Here is a 24,173-nt window from a genome sequence, read left to right as displayed (position 1 = left end):
TTGGCAGATGAGTTTCACTTAGACCGAAGGAGCAACTTTAAGAGTTATATATAACTGGTATCCTCTTCATCCCTTCCAGAATCAGTCCCCTTGTAATTTATAGACTGAAAAAAAAAGGGGGGGGGCTCCTTTTCCACTAATCAAACAATGCATTATGATGTAAATGTTGGACTTTAGCTAACGCATTTTTAAAGGCAAAACCAAAAATTTTAAAGTGTATTTAGCCCCATCCTAAGACTATTGATAAAATGGTATGTAGATCTCTAACTCCCAAATAAACTTAATCCCCTAACGCTCCTGTTGGGGGAGCAGGAAGAAGGTTTGGCTGGAGATAGACCGTATAACTCCTATGCTGCCTGGATAAGGGACCAGTCTAAGTGAAATTGACTGTCCTCCCTTATGATCTAGATTTCACATTTTTATTAAATATATTCTGTTCGATGTAGCTTATGTCATACATATAACAGTAGTAGTTTCTCTCTAAACTAGTTCCTAAAATTAGGAAATTATTGGACTTACTGTATTTTTACTAGAGCAGGGCCTTCTTCATAACTGTCAATTTGTTAAACAGGCAAAACATTCAAAGGTGTTTTGCTAATAGGCAGACCTTGGTCCCAACTTATTATAAACATGGCAGGCATGACTTGGTATTTGAAGTAGTTAGGAGAAAGACAAGTAAGCAACAAAAGCCAACTGGAAAAGGAATAGTTCCTTTTAGTTTTGCTAAAAGTATCTGAAACTATTTATTGGATATTATGCATAAGAGTGAAATCAGAGGACTAGATGAACATCTTGAAAAGCTGGTAAAGGCTTTCAACAACGAATAAGTAAGAGATGAGACAGTGCCTGCAACCACCTTACCCTTTCCTTCTTTCAAAGATCTTAACTCTGATCCATTTGACAAAATTTTAAGAAGAGAAATCTTTCATGATTCTTACCAAGAAACCACTATCTTAGTTTTCCCACTGAGCTTCTTAGCCCTCCATAAAGTGGAAAAGAGAGAGAGCTAGAAGAAAAACCTCCTTGTTTTGTCCCACCTTGGTTTTTTCCCAGAAAGAAGCTATTATTTATATATAAGTAAGGCTCTTTGTTAGTTTCACTTCCACTTTGCCCTCTATCATGATTTCTTTTAAGTGCGGTCTTCTGGGCACAAATCTCCTAAAGGAGCTTCCACAAATCATCATTGGTAATAACCAAGTGTATTATGTGGTACTGGGCAAGTCTAGAAAGCAGTTTGTTTTTAAACAGTTGGAATGTTTCAACAGCACTGTCAGTGGGTCTGTTAATTTTCCATCCCAGCATCTGCCCTCTCAGCACTTCAAGGTAAGTTAGAATTTGGGGTAGGCTTTTATCTAGGCTTGCCAGGTAAAATACAGGATAACCAGTTAAATTTGATTTTCAAATAAACAGTGATTTTTTTTTTTTAGTGTATGTCCCATACATTACATAGATTACATTGGATATAATTATCATAAAAATGTAATCAAATTTAACTGAGCATCCATTTTGTGATTTGGATTTTTTTAATTTTTATTTTTGCTAAATTTGTCAACCCTGCTTCTATCATATAATAAATATCAAAATGACTAGTTTTCCTGGTCTGTAAAATATCTGATTTGAGGTTATATTTCTGAGATAATGAATTAAAATATCTTTGCTACCTTCACCTACTGAAGGAAAAAAAAAGTCATTAACCAAAGTTTTCTGCACAATTTGCTTAATTGAGGGGAAATGAAAAGCAAAAGAAGAACTAGAAAATCAGCAATCTTTTTATTTTATTAAATAAAGCACTTCCTGTTCTTTCACAGATGTTCTTATAGACTAGATACTTCTGTAGGCAAGTTGTTAGTTCAAATGGGGCCAATGTGAGAAATCCATGAACCATGTCACCAGTGCGTTACTAAGCAAATTGCGATTCCAGGTGATCCAATGATGCTTTGATGCCCAGGTGAGGTCCCAGGACCTGCAGCATCAGCATCATCTGGGAGTGTCTTAAAATACAGAATTTGGGGCCCAGTCCAGAATTTCTCAATCAGAGTCTTCACTTTAACAAAAGACCTACAGGTGAATCATGTGCACATTGAACTTTAAGAACTGAACTCTTTGCTTTTTCCACATATTGTTCATTTTATTTATTACCTTGTTGAAATAATCCTTAACGAATTGTCTCTTTTAAAAACTAAGAAGAAATAGTTTCTTTGGATCAAATATCTTCAAGATATGCAATCACTCCATTTCTGTTTTATTCATATGAAAATCCTAAATGGCCATTTCTAATGATTTATGATAAATCTATGTGAAAAAATAAGACAAATGAATTTTTAGAAAGATTCTCTGTGAACTAACTTGACAGCCTATTATAAATACCATTCTGGGTTGTCCTTGATTAATAACCTATAAATTAAGTGGATCATAATTCCTGGCCCTCAGATAGCCAGCAAATCTCTCTTGTGCTTCTTGGTTTCATGTATTTATATGCCTATACCACACATTCAAATGCTTGTATCCCAGGGTTCCTCTAAAACTGGATAAAGGAGATCCTGTTTGGGCCTGTGGGAAATTCCAAACTATTTTTGTGAAATTCTAAGTTTTAAAGAATAATAAAGAAGGTTCTATAGATAATTTTTTTTGAGTTCAACAACCTCACTTCTCTATGCCTGTCTTCCTGTTTTTTAGAAGTTATGGTAGTGTGTAGTAGAAAGAATCCTGGAACTGGAGCAAGAATGTCAAATAGCCTGTATTTTAAAACTGCCTCTGCTGCTAACTGGGTGACTTTGGAGATGTTAACATCCTTCATCAACATCTCTCAAATTGAGTTTTCTCAGCTGTTAAATAGAGACAGTGGAGTCTGACATTGTCATAAGACTCTATTAGATAACGTGTGTGTCCTAAGACTTGGTTAGTGATCTGCTTCACATAGGGCTGACAGTCGATGAAATATTATAGGATGTGGTTTCCTGGAACATTAGCCAATTTGGAAGAAAGGTGATGTTCGCTTTAATAGTTCCATCTATACATTGGGAATGGAACCAGAGAGCACTTATCTTACGTGTAGCTGGTGGCTGTATGTCCAAGTCAACCACAGACTCTTCCTTCTGCTCCTCAGAAACTTAAAGTTCTCCTTTAAGAACTTTGGGGAATGAATCTCCTTTGGGCTGCAGGACCCCAAGCGATAAATTCCTTACCAGTCACTGCTCTTCGAAATCAAAGACAAAGTCTTTTTCTGCCAGAAATTTGTATAATCCCTCCTGCACTCTGTCCCAGGAAAAGTTTATTAATGGATTATAAAAACTTCCTTCAATATTTTAAATTACTCAACTCATTTTATAAAATGTTATTCCTTCAATTATTTCTTCAAAAACACATGTTTTGGCCGGGTGCGGTGACTCACGCCTGTAATCTTAGCACTTTGGGAGGATGAGGCAGGATAATCGCTTGAGGCCAGGAGTTCGAGACCAGTCTGGGCAATAGCAAGACTCTGTCTCTACAAAAAATAGAAAAATTAGCCAGGCGTGGTAGCACACGCCTCTAGTCCCAGCTCTTGGGAAGCTGACGTGGGAGGATCGCTTGAGCCCAGGAATTTGAGGTTGCAGTAAGCTATGATGATGCCACTACACTCTAGCCCAGATGACAGAGCAAGACCTTGTCTCAAAAGAATAAAGGTTTTTAGGTAGCCATCATAACCACATTATTATATAATTGTGATTAATTATTAAGTATCTTTTTATCTTATCCAATCATACAGCTCCAAATTGGAAGAGCCTGCACGGTTATTTTATTAAAAGCATCCCAGGAAAGAATTTCTCCCAACAGCACACAGAGGAGAAACTCATTTATCCTTTTGTTGTTTAATAAACAACATAAATTCATTAGAGTATTTTTAAAAGTGGGGGAGGGGCGTGAGGGGGAGCACTCCTAATCTTAACCACCCTTAGGCAACTATTACAAAAACTATTTTTGTGTCAGGCTCTTGTCTGTATTTACATCCAACAATAATTTATGTAAAATGTTTCCTTAGCATTTTTAATGTTTCCTGTATCCAGCATAATGCTTCTAGCTTTGGTGTCTGCGCCTGTGCCTTTGCTTCCTCTTCTGCCTTGGACACCTTTTCCTAGTTAATTCAAGCTCAGGCTTTCTCTTATCTCAGGTGTTAATTTCTCTAGGGCCTTGGTAATTCAAGGCCCTAGTGGTCCACTGATGAGTGGCATCAGCATCAGATGGGAGTATCTTTTTTTTTTTTTTTTTTTTTTTTTTTTTTTTGTTGAGACAGAGTCTCACTTTGTTGCCCAGGCTAGAGTGAGTGCCGTGGCGTCAGCTTAGCTCACAGCAACCTCAGACTCCTCGGCTTAAGCGATCCTACTGCCTCAGCCTCCCGAGCAGCTGGGACTACAGGCATGCGCCACTATGCCCGGCTAATTTTTTCTATATAGATTTTTAGTTGTCCATATAATGTCTTTCCATTTTTAGTAGAGACGGGGTCTCGCTCAGGCTGGTCTCGAACTCCTGACCTTGAGCAATCCACCCGCCTCGGCCTCCCAGAGTGCTAGGATTACAGGCGTGAGCCACCGCGCCCGGCCGAGATGGGAGTATCTTGGAAATGCAGAAGCTCAGGCTCCTCCCCAGACATTCTCAATCAGAATCTGCACTTTACTAAGATGCCCAGGTGGTCTGTTGTTAGGCATGGACATTTGAGAAACCTCTATCTGGAGAGTCTCACCTTCCAACCATCGCCTCTGCCCACCTGTCACCGGCCCAGCCATCCCTCTAGGGTAGGTTAGGTGGCCCATGTTTGATTTGCCTTCCGTCCCAGAGAACATGAATTGGTTGAAGATTGTGATGGACTCATATTCACCTCCACATCCCCAGTTCCTAGCACAGGACTTGACACCTAAGAGTTCAATTTGGGGAATTGTTTCATCATTTTCCGACATGACTGTTTTGTAGATGGAGGATTGCAATGAGAGTTTTCTTGTGTACTCAGAGTACTTTCCATCACAGGCCTGCAATTTGTCAAAAAGCCCTCCCTTTTTTTGCGGTATTTCTTATGGAAAACATACTTGGTGAGGAATGCTTCTCTGTGAGCAATTTTTGAAAGTCCCCTATCAAAACTTTGTCCCCTCTGCTTAAAATATGAATACCTGCTAAATACCAATACTTCTGGGAGGAATCACACTTTTGACTTGGTGTGAAGGTTGACCAGCTGGCAGGCTTTGGTAAGTGTTGAGGAGAGGGACATAGAGATGATGGTTATCTGATGAGAGAAAGTAGGGGACACTAGTGATGTTGGAAAAGATAAATGATAGAATACTGGAAAATAACTTCTAACTCCAACAGATGTTAGCATATTTTTGTCTTGAATCATAATGTAGGTCACTTTTTCATTTAAAAATAAAACACAGATCTATAAAATCTCAAATGTGACTTTTTTATCCTGTCCTGCCACATCTCTGACAAATTTTATCCAGCCTTACATTCAAAGTGAACCACTGATACCCTAGGGATTTGTTTTTTTTTTTTTTTTAGATATTTGTTTTAAAAATCTAGATAGTCCAAAGTGCAGGGACTTCTACACTGATGTTTTTAAACTTACATTAAAACTAAGCAATAACTGAATTATAGGGAGCTTTCACTGTACCCATAGATCACATGGTTTTTTCATTGTGAAAGGAATGTTTAGTGGGCTTGGGAACACACAATCTAATGCAGGGAGGCTCAGCCCATGAGCCCCTGTTTTGAGTAGCAGGAAGCTGATGAGAGCTTTGGAATCAAGTTGTGCCCAGAAACAAGAAACATCTGTCCTACAGGGCTATTATTTGTCTTATTTGAAAGGAACTAGAGGCTCTTGGTACTGCTTACCAACAGCTCTCACAATTAGTCCCTCAGACCACAAGACTATAAGGATTGCAATTGTATTCAGGAATGTGTGGCCTTTTTTCTCCTCTTGGGAGTCTACTGCTATACTTAGCCATCACTATGGACACCAACTCCAGTCGAAATGTGACTCTTAGTCAGGTTCACCTCTTTTGTGGAAGAGTATATTAGGTTGTCTTTCCTAAACTGCTTACCTAAGTGTCTGTGATGATGCTATTCATGATAATTTGCCCAGACCTGGGACCTTGGGTGGGGTTTGCTAAGAGTCATCTGACACCTTTAAAGCATGTCTTATTGAGCAATCTGACGCAGTTGAGCCATGCAGGATGGGTAGAACAATTATTTTCTATGAGCTATAACATCTAGCCTAACTCCCTTTGAGTCATACTTTTCATGGCATTTGCAGCCCATCCCAATGGGAAGAGATTTTTTTTCCATTATAAATATATGGATTTATTTTTCAATATGAAAAGCAAATTATTTGAATTTTTTAGAGTTTTCCATCAATAAAGAACAGATATTAACAAATATGTAAATTTTTAACACTATATTGTTGTGAGTCCCAGTGGTGTTTTAAAGGTTGCTCTTGGAATCTGGAAGCCGTGTGAATTTTTTTTGTTTTTCATAATTGAGGGAGTTTGTTTTTAAATTGTTAAGGAATGATTAATAACCTTGAACTTTGTTACCAGCCTATTAATGATTTTTTATCACTTTGGTTGAGACACTATTGCACCTTGGATTTCTCTATCTGAAAAACTATGTAAATTTTTTTTTTACTAATGATCATGCATAGAGGATCTAGAGATTAAAAGAATTAAAATATCTAGTTAAAAGTGTTACATATAAGAATTAAATGATAGTCAAAGAGAAAGCAGCAATGGCTACTAAACTATTCAAAAGAAAACATGAGTTAAGACAAAGAATGGTTGTTTCTACCCCTTTAGTTCAAAATTTAAGTCTAAACAATGATCTTCCCTCAAAACATTTGCAAGTTAGTCACAACACATTCTCATTGTTTATTGTTATATTAACAGTAAGTAAATTTAAACTGATTTTCAAGAGACATGGTTCTTGTCCCAGCTGTACTTAAGGTGCAACCCAAGTCAACTCAATTCATCTTTCATACCTTTAGCTCTCCACTCTCCACAAAATATCCCAGTGCTCTGAAATGTTATTGTTAATTCTTCTTTCTTAGAATAAAACATAACAGAAATGCAATGGGAGCTATATTTTTTTCCTTTGGGGAATCCATATATTACTTCCTAAACATGAGGAAAATATGTAGTTTTGATAGTCCATTAGCACAATGAATTCTTTAGTTAAATTGGAACAGTTAGATGTAGTGATAAGTTTAAACATCCATTTAACATATGGAGAATGCCATTATAGCTCCTCACAATATGAAAGCAGTGTGATTTCTGGCAGAACAAACACATTTTAAAAAGCATACACTCAGAAGCCTTCCTGAGCTCACGTTTTCCCCGTGCATGTGGTTCTTAGTGTTGGGTCCTCTCTCCATCAGTCAGCCTAGACTGAGAGAGAAAGAAGCCATGTGACATATCCTGTTAGAGATAAGGGAAGACCTGGAAAAAAAACTACTGACCGAGTCTATCAGTGAGTTGTGTTGTGCCACCTCAAAACACAGGTGAAGACAAAAAGGCCCGCATCTCATGGTTTTGTGTTGCTGTACAATTACTGGACACCAATATGGTACCTGCCAGGGGCACCAGAGCATGCAAGGACAAGGAGAAAATAGATTGAAAACACAGGGATTAAACCAACTATGTCAAACCTTTTCTTTTAGCCTAACACACATGGAGTTCCCCTTCTTAAGGCTGTAGTTGAGCTGTGATAGTGAATGTAGAAAGGCCACAAGTCAACAGTTGTGACAAGAGGTAGGAATCATCACTGCTTTTACGGCCCTGGTATCTGAAAATGAATGCCAAACGGTGCTCAAAGAGGAGTCTGTGATGAGCAAAGCCTTCCTCTGACCAGGCTGCAGTGGCGCCGTACCCTGGGCGTACCACTCTAAGACACCTTCCCACTCCTGGAGGGAACAAATGAAACTGGTTGTGTTCCACCTGTCTTGAATGTCTGGCACAATCAGAGCATTCTGACAGGGAGGATCTCATGAAATCAGAACATAACTCTCCAAAACACATGCCTTTCATTATTTATGCCAATTAGTATCGTAGTGTTTCAGAGCTGCAGTCACCCTTGGAGATCACTTCATTATGGATTTTTTTTTTTTTTTACTAAAACCACTTGGCACCTGCAAAGTTTTCAAGTTTTTAGTGCAGTTTTTGCTTTTGAAAGTGTTTGGCAAGTTATCTGAGCTTCGTCTTGGCTCTGTAGTACATTGTGCAGATGGGGAGGACGAGGTGACACATTAGCTGTCTCTGTGGGAAACAAAAAAGGAAGCACCTTTCGGGATGAGGAGGAACAAGAAGGCAGAGAAAAGAGCTTCTCTAGGGTCCCAAAGGTTTGAAGAAAATAAAAATGTTAAACACTGTGTTAAATGGAATGTTATCTACAAAGTGTGTAATCCCTACGACAACCTTATGAGCTGCCATTCAACATAAAGCTAATAGGAGAAGTTTCACTTGTGGTCAGAAGGTTAAGTTTGGGTTTTTGGTTTCTGTTTTTTGCTTTTTTTTTTTTTTCCTTAGGCTGCCAACCTTAGAGAGATGGTGGTCAAATTGCAGGATTTTCCAAGGTCATGCATTGCAGAAGAGGTAGCAAAAGAGATCTCAGCAGGGCCAGAAAGGCCAGTGAGGATCCTGTTCCAGAAATTCCTCAGGGCCCTTTTATCAATGCCACATCTAAAAAATCCCTTAAGATACCTATTCCCTCCCATTCTGTTTAAGCTGTTGGTCTTGCCTAGAGTTGACTTTATTTTAATACTTCCTGACCTTGTAATGTTCAGACCCAGTTGTCTAGGGAGATTTGTTCAAATTCAGTTATTTAATAATAATGATAAACTTAATAGGTATTTTCCATTTACATAGAAATTGACAGTTGCTAAAGAATTTTTGTACATAGCAGCAACCTTCTAAGTAGCACTTTCCAGAAAACTGTAAAAACTCTGGGGCCCGGAGTTTAAATGGCATTCCCAATGTCACATAATTGGGAAAACCTCAAACTCAGGGAATTTTACCCCAAGTCCAATGTTCTTTATACCCACCAGGTTTACAAATGATAGTTGGTTTCTCAGGGTAGCCCTCTAACCCACAAAGATATTGAATTATACCAGTATCTTAACCTCTAAACACCTTTTGTTTCCACGGAAAGATGCATAGGGTTCCAAAAAATAAGTTGACAAATACATTTTTGAAACACAGCCCACCATAGATGAGGACTCCTGATATTCTAGCATTGGTAGTCACTTCTTTTCCCCCAGTTTGAAAATGCGAGATCACCAAGAGAGGGCATGATGAGCTGTTCAGGAATATTGTTAGAAAGTTCAGGCAGTCTCTGAAGTCTCTTTGAACCTGTCACTTGTAGGCAGAATGATAATGGTCCAAATATGCTACACAGTTGTGGAAACAGTAATGCAAGGTTTTTAAGTTTTTAGCTCATTGTTTGCTTTTGACAGAGTTTGGCAGGTCATCTGAGCATCTTCCGATCTCTCAAGCATGCTGGATATACATGTGGCAGCTTCAGCTGGCTCAATTGTCTACACAGAAATAACAGTGGCTTCATTGAGAGCGCTCATGTAACAAGACCCAGAAACAAGCGTTCAGGTCAGCAGAGAAAAAAAAATAACAAATTTTTGTTATAAACACTCTCTAATGCATTTGCACAGATTAGGCAATCAAGCAGATATCATCTTGGAAAGGAGAGAAATTTTCTAAGGACCTGGATGAGTTCTAAGGCTGGATGAGTACATTACCCCTGTGGGGTTAGGGATGTGGAGGGAAAGGAAGAAGAAGAAAAAAGTGGTGTGTCCCAAGGATGGGTTTTACCTCCTTAATTTTGCTTTGATCCATCATTTGGTACCAAGATCTGAGCTACAAATTAGTTTATTTCAGTTGGGACCATGTGAGTGAATGGCTCATTCGACGAAGTGCCCGTTAGATTGCCACCGTAGCATATTTGGGAAAGAGCTCTGAACCATATTTGGGAAAGAGCTCTGAACCAGAGAGATTGTGCCTTGCAACCGGCAGCATCAGCAACACCTGGAAGTTTTTAGAAGGGCAGAATCTCAGACCCCACCCCAGACCTGCCGAATCATAATCTGCATTTTAACAAAATTCTCAGGTGATTCATAAAGTCAGGATAGCACAGCCACAGAGGATCCCGAGAAGTAAAATGCTTATTTCCCTCTAATTTTCAGAACAAGAAAAAAAAATGATTTTCATACTCTACATGCTATCTTAGAAAAGAGCAGTCATAAATCTTTCCCCTTTTGTTCTTCCACTTTTCCCTGTCAATTTCACTGCATTCTCAACCCCATAATATAATTATTAATTCATGTGTCTGTCACCCAACTGGACTGTAAGCTCTTTGGTGGCCGTGCTGTGTATTGTTCACCCTTAGATGTCCAGCACCTAGCATGGTGCTTAGCTTCTAACAGGTGCATACAGTGGTACTCAGGAGCTCCGCCTTCAAAGTACAATAAACATGGGTTTGAATCCCAGCCCTGCCCCAAGCCTCAGTTCATGCATCTGTGGAACAGAAATAAAGAATAGTACTCCTCCCTAGCACAGCACTTGATGCATCTTAGCTACTCATAAATGGTGTAGCTATTGCTATTTCTTATGTTCAATAAATATTGAACAATGAAAGAATAGGAACCTCGTATAAAAAGTTTTAAGAAGATTAAAATTTGGTGCCCTGATGCTTCATATATATGAAATTGAATTCAAAAATAATACGCAAAGGAAATCTGAGATATATATAAGAAAAGACAAAGGTAGAATGGATTGGAATGGATCCATAAGAAAAGCATGTGATTTAGAATCAGAAGACCAGTGTCCTTCATTAGCTGTGTGATCTCACGCAAGAAACAAGCTCCCTAAGCCTCAGTTTCTTCATTTAAAGGGTGGTGGTAATAATCCTCTTTATTTCATGGGGTTGTGCAAAAGCTCTTACAACTTGCAGAGCAGGAGGGCAGGGCCCGCCTTATTCATTTTTGTACCCCTACCTCTTAGCCCGGTGCCTGACACATGGGAGATGCTCAGTAATGCTTGTGTGTTCAATCGGATTAGAGCATGCACTCTTAATGGGGATGAAAATTGGATATCACAATGGCTTGTGGCCTCCAAAGCTTACCCCTTACAGACAAAATCCTATTCTGTACCATCAAGGGGATCCTAAAGGATTTCTTAGCATCATTAGGGGATAAAAAGGTTCTTTGCATGTGTAGAGAAGGAGTGAGGAAGATGATTAAGAAAAAAAGTTTGATAAACACAATTAGAGGTCTGGCTCTGCAACTTGGTACCACATGACAGTCTTTACAGAAAAAGCATAAAAGAGATAAAAGCACTAACTAAAAGGCAAGCAGAGTGAATCTCTAGAAGAAGTAAAGAAAGAATGGCAATTTCAAGATCCTGGGTGAGATGGTATATGTAAAAACAATTTTGCCAAATTAAGAGCTATAGAAATGTATACTTATGGAGGGAAAAGCCTTTAAGAAATATTTTCAATTCTGGTATTTTACTTGGATTTATTTCCAATTTTATATGTTCATTCTCCCCATGGTTGTTTTATCCATGACCGTGTAATTGGGGCTTCTGTCCTGCAACTTCACTAGGATATTTCCCAGTCGAGTGGAATTCAGCACGAATTTTCCCAGCGAGGAGCTTAGTGACTGATATAGCCCCAAACCTTCTGTAAGTAGATTCCTCTGTAAGGCCGACCCCAAGAGCAGTGCTGACTGTTGTTACATCAGCATTCTGGGGTCTCCACATCGGCTCAAACAGGAAACTTGTGGGCAGAGGCTATGCAAACATTCCTGCACATTTCTACAAGTTCCGTCCACTTGCCAACACTTTTAACAGCTGCGGCTGAAAATGTTAGATAAGAATTTGAAATGATTTCCACAGAGCACAGTGCAAAAGCTGGACAAGGCTTTTCCGTGTTTTAAGGAAAGTCATAGCGTCCCTCGAAACCCAACGTCCTGACAACCCTCTTGCCACTGTCAAAGTCTTACTTAGATCTCATGTGTAACCCTTTTTTAACATGTTACTTTGTTTCTTCTTTGGATGACCAAAGGAATTGCAGACTATAAATACAGGACATGTGGAAAGCAGGGCTTTAGTTTCCACTGTGACCTGAACACTAAACTTGAACCCTGGGCTCTGAAATTGAACCTCTCTCTGGGCTACTCTCCTGCTTCACAAACATTCTGCCACATTTCATTATCAGTCACGTATGAGGAAAGGAGCTATTCTTCTATGTCTACTACCCTATTTTTGCAGTGGCTCACGCCTGTAATCCTAGCACTCTGGGAGGCTGAGGCAGGAGGATCACTTGAGCTCAGGAGTTCATGATCAGCTTGAGCAAGAGCGAGACCCGTCTCTACAAAAAAATAGAAAAATTAGCCAGGTATGGTGGTACATACCTGTGGTCCCAGCCACTTGGGAGGCTGAGGCAGGAGGATGGCTTGAGCCCAGGAATTTGAGGTTGCAGTGAGCTATGTTGATGCCACTGCACTTTAGCTGGGCAAAAAAAAAAAAAACCTTCCATACTATTCTATTTTCAAAAATATCTGATTAAAAATGGATAAAAGGATTTAAAAGGATAAGTAAAAATAATTATAAAAAACATTTCACAGGATTATAATGCACACGGTATTTTTCATATATGCAGTTTGTCTCATGTAATCTTTTGAAAGAATTTTACTTTTGTACATTTAGCACTGGGACTATTCTATACTAAAATAGAAAGGGCAATCTTAAAAATTATTTTAATTCTGGTTCACATGGAAAGTAGCAGATGGATAAATGAAGATTCCAAGAAGAGGAGGTTAGGCTACATTTGTATGAAAAGAACTGAATTTCTATTTTCTTGTAGCTATGATTTTAGGTAGTTTCTGGGGATTGTCTTTTATAGAAATCCAAATCACAGGAACATAGTTTATAACATCATTGCCATTCTTAATATATACCACCAAAATTCCTTTATCAGCCAGCTATAATTTTCTTTAAACTCCTTAAATATACCTTACGGGTCATTTGGTAATTTGTCTTTCTTAAGGAGAGGAATGAGTTGTTCCTGACTTAATACTCAAGATTCAGTGTAATTTGACCTCCTTTACTTGCCAGATACTCTCATTTGGTTTTTGGTTTCCCTGGTGTGTGCTCAGTTCTGTGCTTCCTGGCAGTCACTCCCTGGGGGAGTCGCACTGGGGGTGGGGTTGTGTCTCTGGGCTGCCTCCTGCTGCTCCTGGGAAGGCCCTGAGCCTCCCCAAACCCACTAATTGAGGTGCTTGGTGGAGGCAGAGCTCCCTGAAAAGCTGATAGTGAGTAGGCCTGGCCTCAGGATTAATGGCCTGTGACCTTCTTGTTAATGCTTGTGAGCTGCTTTATTCCTAGAAAGCTGTGGACCTCCCACACTAAAAAATGTGATCTACAACTGGAGTGATTCAATATCTCAAAGTGGCCACGGGGAGTTTGGAATTCAGGAGACAGCTCATTGTGAAGATTCAAAGATAGCTTAGTCAACTCCTGAGAGGAAAACATGGGCTCAGGCCCCAGTGGTGTTCTCTTCCTGGAAAAGCTGTGAACAGCTGGGGAGGTGGTAATGCTCTCTTGGTGAGGAGGATGCTTTAACCTTGTGTTGACCAGAAGCCTCACTGGTTAGACACATAGCAATTAAGAAAGAATAAAATCTTCTTTCAATGGCATGGCCTGGTTTGAAATATTTTTACAACCATTTTTTTCACTCTGATATATTAATATCTTTTATATATCTGTGGCTTTGTGGCCAGACATGGAAGCAGAAGTCTTTTGGTGGTGGCAGTGGGGGCGGGGGAACTCTCTAGCTAAGATAGATAGATGTTCTGTTACTCTGCCTCAGACATGGGATGCTGGAATTCCAGGTTTGTTCAAAGAAAGAAGATTTGAAATTTCTAGAGGATGGGGGGAAATGGACTTTTGTAGGAACAGAGAATGTGCTTTGTTAAAGAGTCATGACTCTTATCCTAACAAAGGTATTTGGTCTTTTCAATGACAACAAAACCAACAAACAGGCCCAGAGAAAGGGCTGCTCATTTCTGAGGAGCTGTCTGCCTAGTGCTCAAAATGACAAAAGAATGAAAGTCAACGTGTAAGGGGAAACTATGCAAGCTCCTTTTTTTTGTGTTGGTGATTAAGGTGATGTCTTTATTTAGCATGTGATCCAGTTTAGAACACAGAATACCTGCCTTGTCCTCCACAAACAACCACAAAGGATAAGATTCCATTCCATGCTGGCGTGGTGGCACATGCCTATAGTCCCATTTATTTGGGAGGCTGGGGCAGGAGCATCACTTTAGCCCAGGAGCTCAAGAACAGCTTGGGCAACATAGCGAGACTCCCATCTCAAAAAATAAAATGAAATCTAAGTTTAAAAATACTGAACTTTAATAAAAAATTAAGTTCACTTGTAATTATTTAGAAGTAACAAATAATAGAGAAGATAAACAGAGAATGAAATTTGAGAGTTACAGTGCCTAGGATAAGTCATTAATCAAAAGTACAGTTAATTGTAAAGCTAGGCATGGTGATATGTCCCTGCGGTCCCAGCTACTCAGGAGGCTTAGGCAGGAGGATCACTTGAGGCCAGGAGTTGGAGGCCACAGTGTGCTGTGATCACACCTGTGAATAGCCACTGCACTCAAGCCTGGGCATCATAGACTCCATTTCTTAAAAAAATAAAATACATTTTAAAAATTCCATTCCTGTGCAAATAAGATGTGGGACTTTTGGAAAATTTGGAAATTTCTGGATAGTATGAACTTGAGGGTATGAGAGATCAGTTCAGAAATGCAGGATGTATCAAACTGTTATTTCCAACTCACTTCCGGTTTTGAATGTGTGTAATTGTATAATTTTGTGATTTTTAATAGATTGGGAAGGTAAATGTGGGAGATAAAGGAAATAATAGCAGAGAAAATTTCAAGGTAGGCAAGATTGGACAGCAGAATGTTGGCAGTGGTTTCTGAATGCTAGTATTGTAGGTGAGTTAGTTTTTCTTGGATCTGTGCGAAGTAGAGTAAATTCCTGACCCATTTTGCCCACTGCAAGGGGCTTTTGTTTTTCTCTGAGAAGGTAAGAAAATAAAAGTGAGGTATCTTGTTCAATTCTAGTTGCTGTCCAATCTCCTGATTTTTAAAAAATTTTAATTTGAGATAATGGTAACTTAGCACCTAGTTGTAAGAAATAACATAGAGAGATCCCATGTATCCTTTATCCAGTCCTCCATGGTAACATTTTGCAAACCTGCAGTACAATGTCACAGCCAGGATATAGACACTGATACAATCAAGTTCAGAACATTACCATCACCACAAGGATACCTGTGTTGCCCTTTTAAACCACAGTGCCTGCCAGCCCTCACCCCCTCCTTAACCCCTGGCAACCACTAATCTGTGCTTCATTTCTGTAGTTTTCTCATTTCAAGAACGTTAAATAAATGCAGTCATATAGTTTATTACCTTTGAAGATTGGCCCTTTTCACTCAGCCTAATTCTCCGGAGATTCACCCAGGTGGTTGTTTGTATCAGTAATAATTGGTTCCTTTTTATTGCCGAGTAGTGTTTTACAGTGTGGCCGTATCATACTTTGTTTAACCATTAATCTATTGAAGGACACGTGGGGTGTTTCTAGTTTGGGGCTATTATAAAGCTGCTATAAACATAAGTTTTCATTTTCCTGGATTACCCAAGAGTACAATTGCTAGGTGGCATGGTAGTTGCATGTTTAGTTTTAAAAAACAAAAAACTACCAAACTGTTTTCCAGAGTAGCTGTACCATTTTTTGCATTCTCACAAGCAACATAGGAGTGATCTAATTTCTTCGAATCCTCACCAGCATTTGGTGTTGTCTCTATTTTTTATTTTAGCCATTCTGATAGGTGTATAGCAATGTCTCATTGTAGTTTTAAGTGTCATTTACCTGATGGCTAATGTTGAATATCACTTCATGTGCTTATTTGCTCTCTGTGTATCCTCTTTAGTTAAATGTTTCTTCATATCTTTCTCCCATTTTCCAGTTGAATTGGTTTTTTACTGTTGAATTTTGAGAGTTCTTTAAATATTCTAGATACTAGTTCTTTGCCATATATGTGGTTTGCAAATATTATCTCCCAGTTTATATCCACTTCACACAGGCAAAAGTTTTTAATTTTGATGAAGTCCAACTTATCAACTTTTCTTTTTACAGGTTATGTTTTTGGTATCAAGGCCGAGAACACTCTGCCAGGCCCTGATCTCAAATATTTTCTCCTTTTTTTTTTCTTTAATAAAAGTCTCAACTATCATTAAATTATGGAAAGATGTGAAATATCCACAAAATTATATTCTGCTATAAAATATGTAAAGAAATTCTACCTGTTCTATCTGAAGGAACAAATTAAATTATAGTCAGTTTACCTGAGTCTAGTTCTTGACACCATTCATGTTAAATATTCTTGTTTTTAAACAAGACAAAGTTTGTGAATTATTTTTGGAGTCCTTGGCTGAATAGTTTTATATTTTATTTTTATTTTATTATTTACTTTACTATGCAATATTTATTTTTGACAACTATTGTTAAACTAAGAATTTAGTTTAATGATATTTTTGTACAATTATTTTTATACAATTTTTATTTTATTTGTATACAATTCATTTTAAACTATATAAGCACCAAAGGCATTTCCGAAAAGGTCATAGACAGAAAGCCCAGAAGACCAGTGTAGGGCTTAGATGAAAGGTGGAATGGGGTCATTTCTAATTTTGTGTCTTGAGGTCATGGAGAAGACAGTTAAGATGCGTGCACACTGGGATATCAGGTCACCATTAGCATCATCTGGTTGAACTATCACCAACTCCCCAGTAACCATCCATCCCCCCAGCATCCTGCCCTCAAAGCCCAGAGCTCGTGCATTTCTCAGCCTCCAGAATTGGATCTATCTCTCATTCATTTACTGTCTTGTTTTATCGTTTAGTCAGAGAACTTTTTTGAAAAGAGATAATTCACATAAAGAAAGTAAATTACTGCTTCTTAGTGTGTATATTTTAAAGTTTGATACTGACATTGTTTATAATGTTTATCCTGTCAAAATTAAACAAAAATATTTTTGACTAGAATGAACTTGTGTGGATACCAGATATAAAACCTGCAAATAAACCTAAGTTTGGAGAAGTCAATACTTTAACTGATGTTGATATGTGATACCCCACTAGAGGCACTGCATCTTGGGGTTATCTGTTGCCATGATTCCCATCACACCAGACTATCAGGGCAGGGGGAAGATAAAAGAAAAATTATTGTCATAGCACTGCTAATATACCAAATTTTCACAAAATATAATAAATCAACCTAAGAATTGAGCTAATAAATATAGATTGAGAGCATAATTCTATTGTTGTCTGGCTGACTTAATCACTCTCATATGGTAAAATCAACTGACTTTTGTTATTTGGGGTGTGTTTTTTCTTTAATTTCCTTTTCCATTGCTGGCCACACCCAATGAACTAAATGATAACTCTTTGCTCCCATGTTTTCATCATATTAAATTCATATTCATTCTCTCTCTCTCTCTCTCTCTCTCTCTTTCCATTTTTGCTATCCCAGGGTCCCATTTCCCAGAGGAACAGTTCATTTCGACAGCCAGGGAGAGAGCCTGGATGCTCAAGGTAAGGCTTAAATATAAATTATGTTGCATGACTCCCTGTTTACAGACTAAATCGAAGTTTACCGCCTTTATAAAAAATTTATTTTCAGAATTCCAGTATACAATTTAAGTCAATATTTGAGCAAATATGCTCCATTAAAACATTATTTTTCAAACTGTATTCTATTTTTCAAAAGTACTAAGTGCTAATAAACTGCTATGAGCAATTCCTCTAAAAATGGTTGAGACAAAGTTTAATTTTGGAGATATTATTAGTGATAAGTGAAGGGGGAGAATATCCAGATATAGTCAAAATGACCTCTTGACATTTCTAATGATTTGTGAATAAATGATTTTTATTTGGTACTGTTAAGAGCAACCTCTCTGTTGGCTTTATCAGAGAGAGAGAGCTTCTAGAGAGATCCGTCTAGTGACAGGGATAAAGAATCCAGAAAGTCTCATTTTTTTCATTTTGGGATTTGTCTTTGAGAGACAATCATTTTGACCTTCAGTTATTTCCCACTGGTCCTTTGAGTCCTTCTAAGTAATGTCTTCAAAGTTCACGTCACAAGCTCCCTAGAACAAAGGAACAATTAACTGAAATTCCACCAGATGGCAATATTTGGAAAGCCATTCAGAGAGGTTTCAAAGCTATAAGCTATTATTGTTCACACAGACAACAGGCTCACAAAGTATTTGCTAGATTTCATTAAAGGTGCTTTAAGCATCTTTTGTTTTACTCTTTTTTCCCCAGTGTCAAAAATTTTTACTAAAAAAAGTACGTGTAGGTGTATGTGTTTTCTTCTTTTGTTTTAAATTCTGGAATGATAAAATCAGAAAACTCATTCTTAAATAAGTCTCCAAATAGTGTTGGTGGGTATTAAAAGTTCAAACCAATGGATCATATATTACCATATGTATTTTGGGATCCCACTGTGATAAATGCCATGGTCAATGGCCATTTTTAAATAAATTATTTGAGAAGAGAAATCTGAAATTTTTCTCAAAAAAAGAATAGCATTTTAAGAAGTTGCCTTCACATTAAACCAAGTGAAATTTGCAGGCATAAAATTCTTATTTGTATTGATTTGGAATTATTAAAGTTTATTATTTATTTAAATGGGATGAGTAAACTTTTCTCCTGTTGCTCTAATGAAAGTGGAGAGATGGTACCCTGAGTGGTTCTCAACAGCTGGGTTCTTCAGAGAACAGAGCAAGCCTTAGGGCAGAGTTGGGACAGTGGGCAGAGAAAAATCACCTGGGGACAGTAGAACTAGCAAGAACCAAGAAGAAACACTACCTAAGCTTTCCGTGTACATATAAAAGCAGTCCATGAGTGCCTTTTGAAAACTGATCTGTACTGCTGGCCCTTCTGGTAGGGGGCCCATTTGTCTGCTATATCTGGGATCGTCCTGATTTACTTCCTTTTTCTAGAGTACAGTCTAGTTAGCACTCCCTTTTGCCCTCAAAAGTGTCTGAATCTTGATGATAAATTATATGATCGTCCTATCTTCCGGGCTAGTATATTTGAAGAAAAAGTAATAGAAAAAGATAGCCCATTACTTAAGTAAGATGTCTCTTTATAAATCTTCCTGTATCTGTGGGTACAGGATAAATACCTCTTTCTGTAATGAGCCAAACAGTAAATATTTTCTCCCTTACTGGCCATACAATCTCTGTCATAATTTAGCTCATTGTATAAATAGTACGGAAAAAGCCAAAGATAATACATAAATGAATGGGTTTGGCTGTGTTCAATAAAACTTTATTTACAAAAACAGGCAGCATGCACATTTGGACCCCAGGCCATTGTTTGCCCATCCCTGTTAGATGATGGTTGGTAAGGGGGTTAGGAGATGGTGGAGAACCAAGGAGACAGCCATCTTTAATTCCTCTCCCTTGTCTTCATAGCTCTTCCGGGTTACAGTCACATTTGTTTAACCCTCTCAGGAACTAGTGTTACTAGTTTCCTTAAGTGAGTAATCCCATCACCAGGTACATGGTTCCGGAGATTCCTTTGCTGGGTCCGGCTGCTTGCTTCTCATCAAATGTGTTTTTATGCTCTGCCCCATGCACAACATGCCTTACTTTCCAGCTCATGACATACAATTCAGGTGTCACCTGAGTCCGAGAGTTCAATACTGAAGCAATAGCTAGTTAGTAGCTATTTAATTTTATGCTTTGGTCCTCACTAAACAACTGTCTATGGGAGATATAGCTACATTAAGGAAAAGTTGATGTTGACTATATCAAATTTTATTATTAAAAATAATATAATAAATTTAAAGAAAACTGCAGAAAAATCACCCATAAAAACACCACCCCCAAATAACTATTTCTCTATTTTTGCATATTTGCTTTTTCCACAAGTATTTCTATTTTTTCCACCATGAATATCATACTTCATGTGAACTTTGCATTTTACTTACATTAGTCAGAAGCATCTTCTACTCTCACAGGTCATCAAAACTATCATTAGAATAGTAGAACAATATTATATCAACAGGCCATAAATATAATTTTTACTGTTTTCCAATTTTTCACCATAAGACATGCTAAACTAAGTTTTTTATACAGACTCTACTGTTGTTTTGGTTGGTTTGGTTTGATTTGTATCTGTTCATCTATTTCCTAAGGACAAAAGTCTCAGAAGTGGGATTATTAGTCAAGGATATGACAATTTTTATAATTTTTAATATAGTTTGCTATATTTTTCCTAAAAGTTTTGGAATAACTTGCACATATTTTCAGTTTTAGGGTACTGGTTTCACCACAACTTTATCAGAAAGAACATTTAATTTATTCAATAATATTTACTGAATGTCCACGATCTGTAAAGCACTGTGCTAATAGCTTTGGGGGGTGTATATATATATATATATATATGTATACACACACACACATGAATGATGTGCTCCTTCCACATTTATTGTGTGCCTATTATGAGCTAGGTATTGTAAGGTTTCAATGGTGAGCAAGAGATAGTTTCTGTCTCAGAAAGTTTGACTTTATTGGACAGCTAAGATATGTACATAAATATAGAAAATGAGAAATAAAATAGGAGAAATAAAGTTAAAATATTATGGGAGTTTGGGGAGGGGGGAGGTAGACATGGCATCTGAACTAAGCCATGAAGGTAAAAGCTGGTTTGGGATAGTGAGGGATACTCAGGGATAGTGAGATTTGCCAATCATTCTATAGACATTTATTGATTATCAACTCCATGCCAAGTTTTATGCTAAAAGCTAATGATATAAAAATGACCAAGACAAAGCTCTTAGAGCATACTGTCTAGTGGAGTACAGAGTCTTTATAAGTAGGATAGCTTGTCTGGCAGAAGATACATGGGGTAGGGATGAACAGGGATTTCCTTTGGAATGAAGCTTTTTCGTGTCTCTTCTTTTGAAATGCACAGTCATCATTAGTTATTGCATCAGAATCTGTGGGAGATCTGCTTCTGGAAGTTTGAAGGTGATTGTAGATGCACTTGTACTGACCAACATTCCAATTAAAGTTGGCCTAGATTGACAGTCCCCCCATGGGTACATTTACTGAGAAGGCAGAGCCCAGGCCGGGATCAGCAAGACCTACATCCTGGCCTGCACCAGCTGATGACTGCAGCAACTCACTAAGACTTGTAGGGTTTCACTGGTATTTTGTTTTTAAAACAACTGGAGGGAACCTCCTTTATAATCTAATCCAATACTCTCATTTTATACATGAACATTCTTGGGCAAGGAGAGTTGAGTGACTTACCTAGGGTCAGACAGTGACATCCTGCAGCACCAGAACCCTGGTTTCTGATTCCTCTTGTTCTGTGCACACTGCTTTAATCTTCCCTGTCTCATCTCTACCATAGGGGTAATGAGAACTAAGAAGGGTGTCCACCCAAGCATGCCTTGTGCACATAAAAGTCATAACATGTATTTTGCCCATCTTATACCACAGCAAAAATTTTTAAATTTAATATTTTTAATTAAAATTTTAAATAGTAGTGCATAGATGAGTGGTGGAAAGAGAGAGAAACTTGGAACACATTCCTACATCTGCTACTTACCTCCTTCAGAACCTGGGCAAATAGCTTTACCTCATTGAGCTCTACTCTCCTCATCTTCAAAAGAGGAACATAATACACCTTGAATTTGTTGTGAAAATAATTAGAGGGAACATAAGTGTTGGGTACATCAGGGACACTCAGAAAATACCGATTTTCTTTCCCTCTCCTTCCTAGAGGTACAGGTTCTTCACAGGGTTCCTTTTGTTTATTAATCAGGTTACCTTATGAGACTCCTGAGAATAAAATGATGGCATGAGAGTACATTTATAAAACTAGGTGGTGCAGAGATTAATATAATCACCTCTGAATTTCACTTAACTATTTAAGTGGAGATTTAGAAGTTTTTCTTCATGGTTCCTCTTCCTCTTCTTCTTCAATGGCTTATTTTATATGTTCTGTGGACATGGTAAGACTTAAGAATTTGCTCATTTTCTCTGTGATTTACTTTAAAATACTTTGTCAAATAAATAGAGCTTCCACATATGAGTGAGATCAGGCAGAGTTTAACTTTCGGTTTCTGGCTTATCTCACTTGACATAATGTCCTCCAGTTCCTTCCATGTTGCCATGAATGCCAGGATTTCATTCTTCTTTATGGCTGAATAGTATTGCTTTGCATCTATATGCTGCATTTTCTTTATCCATCCATCTGCTGTTGGACACCTGGGTTGATTCCATATCCTGGCTATTGTAAATAGTGCTGCAATAAACATGGGGGTGCAGATGTCTCTTCGACAGAATGATTTACTTTCAGATTTAAGCAGGAGGCAGGAGGCAAGGGGTGAGGACATACCTCTTCATTTCAACAAGCAAGAATTGGAATAAGATGGCTGGCCTTTAAGTAAATGTATAGGTTTGGGTACAGAAAACTGAAATTCTGGTCTAATGGCTTCAATACCTTCTGTAAAGTCAGAGGCAAGGACATCTGCTGAAGGAGGTGAAGGTGGTAGGGTAAGAGAGATAAGGAAACTGAAAAAGCATTGAAACATCTGGTTTGTGAATAATGACAGAGCACTGACTAGGGAACCAAAAGGACGCATTGAGACCCACTGGGTTTGGAGGCCATGAATTTATACTTGTGCTGGTCTTATAGGCAGGGTGATTTTTTTTTTTTTCGTCCTAGCAGCAGTCAGCAGTCCACATGAGGTACAGGTATCTGTCAGATGAAAAAACTTTAGAAGAGCTTTCCTTTGGGGAAACATTACAATTGATCATGAGGTCAATGCATTTGTTTTTAAATGGGCTGATGCTTTATTTTTTCTCTTTAAAATGTTGTAAGAGCCAAATGACTGAGTTACGGGTTGTTGATTATTTGGGTTATAGTGAGTTTGTTACTTGTACAGGGATTGTAACTAACTCTCCAGGGCCCTCTGTTGACTGTAGAGATTATTGGGGACTGGCCTTAATTAACAATTGATTTCATTGATTCAGAGTGAAACTTTTTAACAGTTTATTAAGTAGTTTGGTGTAACATCCACCTTCACAACCTTGTCTTCTCTGTTACGGGTATTTGTGACCTCAGAGGCAACTACTGTGTTACATGTAGAAATACATGTGCTGCCTGCTTAGCACACCTTTAACATATGGTATGATACATCCTTAGAGAGTTCTGCCTTTTGTATAGAGTACCAGGATCCGGTTAAGTAATATTCATTTTTGCTAATGAAAATGTCACTAAAATTATCCTGAGGTTGACATATCTTATCAAAATTTTCTTTACAAGTGGGCTGTGGTATGTGGAAAGAATTCTACTGATGTCACCCAGGCGAGTGCCTGGAATGCTTGTATATATTGAGACCCTAATCAAGAAATGTGTTTCTTCTACCCCACTTCACTTTGTGACTTTACTTTCCTGATCTGAGAGTCACTAAAAATAACAAGTCCTGGCCATCAACAAGTTGGTGATAGCCTAGGGATTCTGGTTCTGGGGAGGGTAAGTATGGGGGTAGGAACAAGATCTGTGAACAATCTGCAGCCAGGGTGGATCCACCTTCATTTCTACTGAAACTGTCTAGCACCTGAATATCAGAGTCCTGTGTACAAAAAGGAAAAATGTGGGGGAGAGAACAAACTTCATTTGATGCCTACGGGGGACCAGGTACTCTGCTAGCAACTGTACATACGTTGTATCATTAATCCTGATGTGTCCTGTGTGAAACTTGTTTATGCTTTTTACAAAGGAGGAAATTGAGTTTCAGAGAGGTTACTAACTTGTTTAAGACACACAGCTAGTAAGTGGTAGAGACAAGATTAGGACCCAAGCAAGTACGAATGCAAAGTCATCTCCACAAGCAGTGCTCCCAGCTAGATACACATGTTTGGGACTACCCAAGAAGTAGAAAACCTTCAGGGTAGGATTGGAGGTACCATAGAGGTAATGGAATGCAAATGACTTGACTTGAATTCTGTGCATATGATTTGTTTGAAGTTTTTAATTCTGATTG

General features: G+C 38.2%; 1 protein-coding gene across 1 annotated transcript in view; it reads left to right on the top strand.

Annotated features, from left to right (window-relative positions):
- The window catches only part of MAPRE2 (microtubule associated protein RP/EB family member 2), a 135,136-nt gene that overhangs the window by 5,022 nt on the left and 105,941 nt on the right, over positions 1-24,173 (top strand). Inside the window, exon 2 of the mRNA XM_069468459.1 lies at positions 17,634-17,695. The gene's annotated coding sequence lies outside the window, so the exon portion shown is untranslated. The remainder of the gene's footprint in view (positions 1-17,633; positions 17,696-24,173) is intronic.

The sequence above is a fragment of the Eulemur rufifrons genome, chromosome 5 (genome assembly GCF_041146395.1).
Source record: "Eulemur rufifrons isolate Redbay chromosome 5, OSU_ERuf_1, whole genome shotgun sequence".
Taxonomy (NCBI): Eukaryota; Metazoa; Chordata; class Mammalia; order Primates; family Lemuridae; genus Eulemur; species Eulemur rufifrons.
Note: the sequence above shows the minus strand (reverse complement) of the source record. Positions and strands in the feature narration are given on the sequence as shown.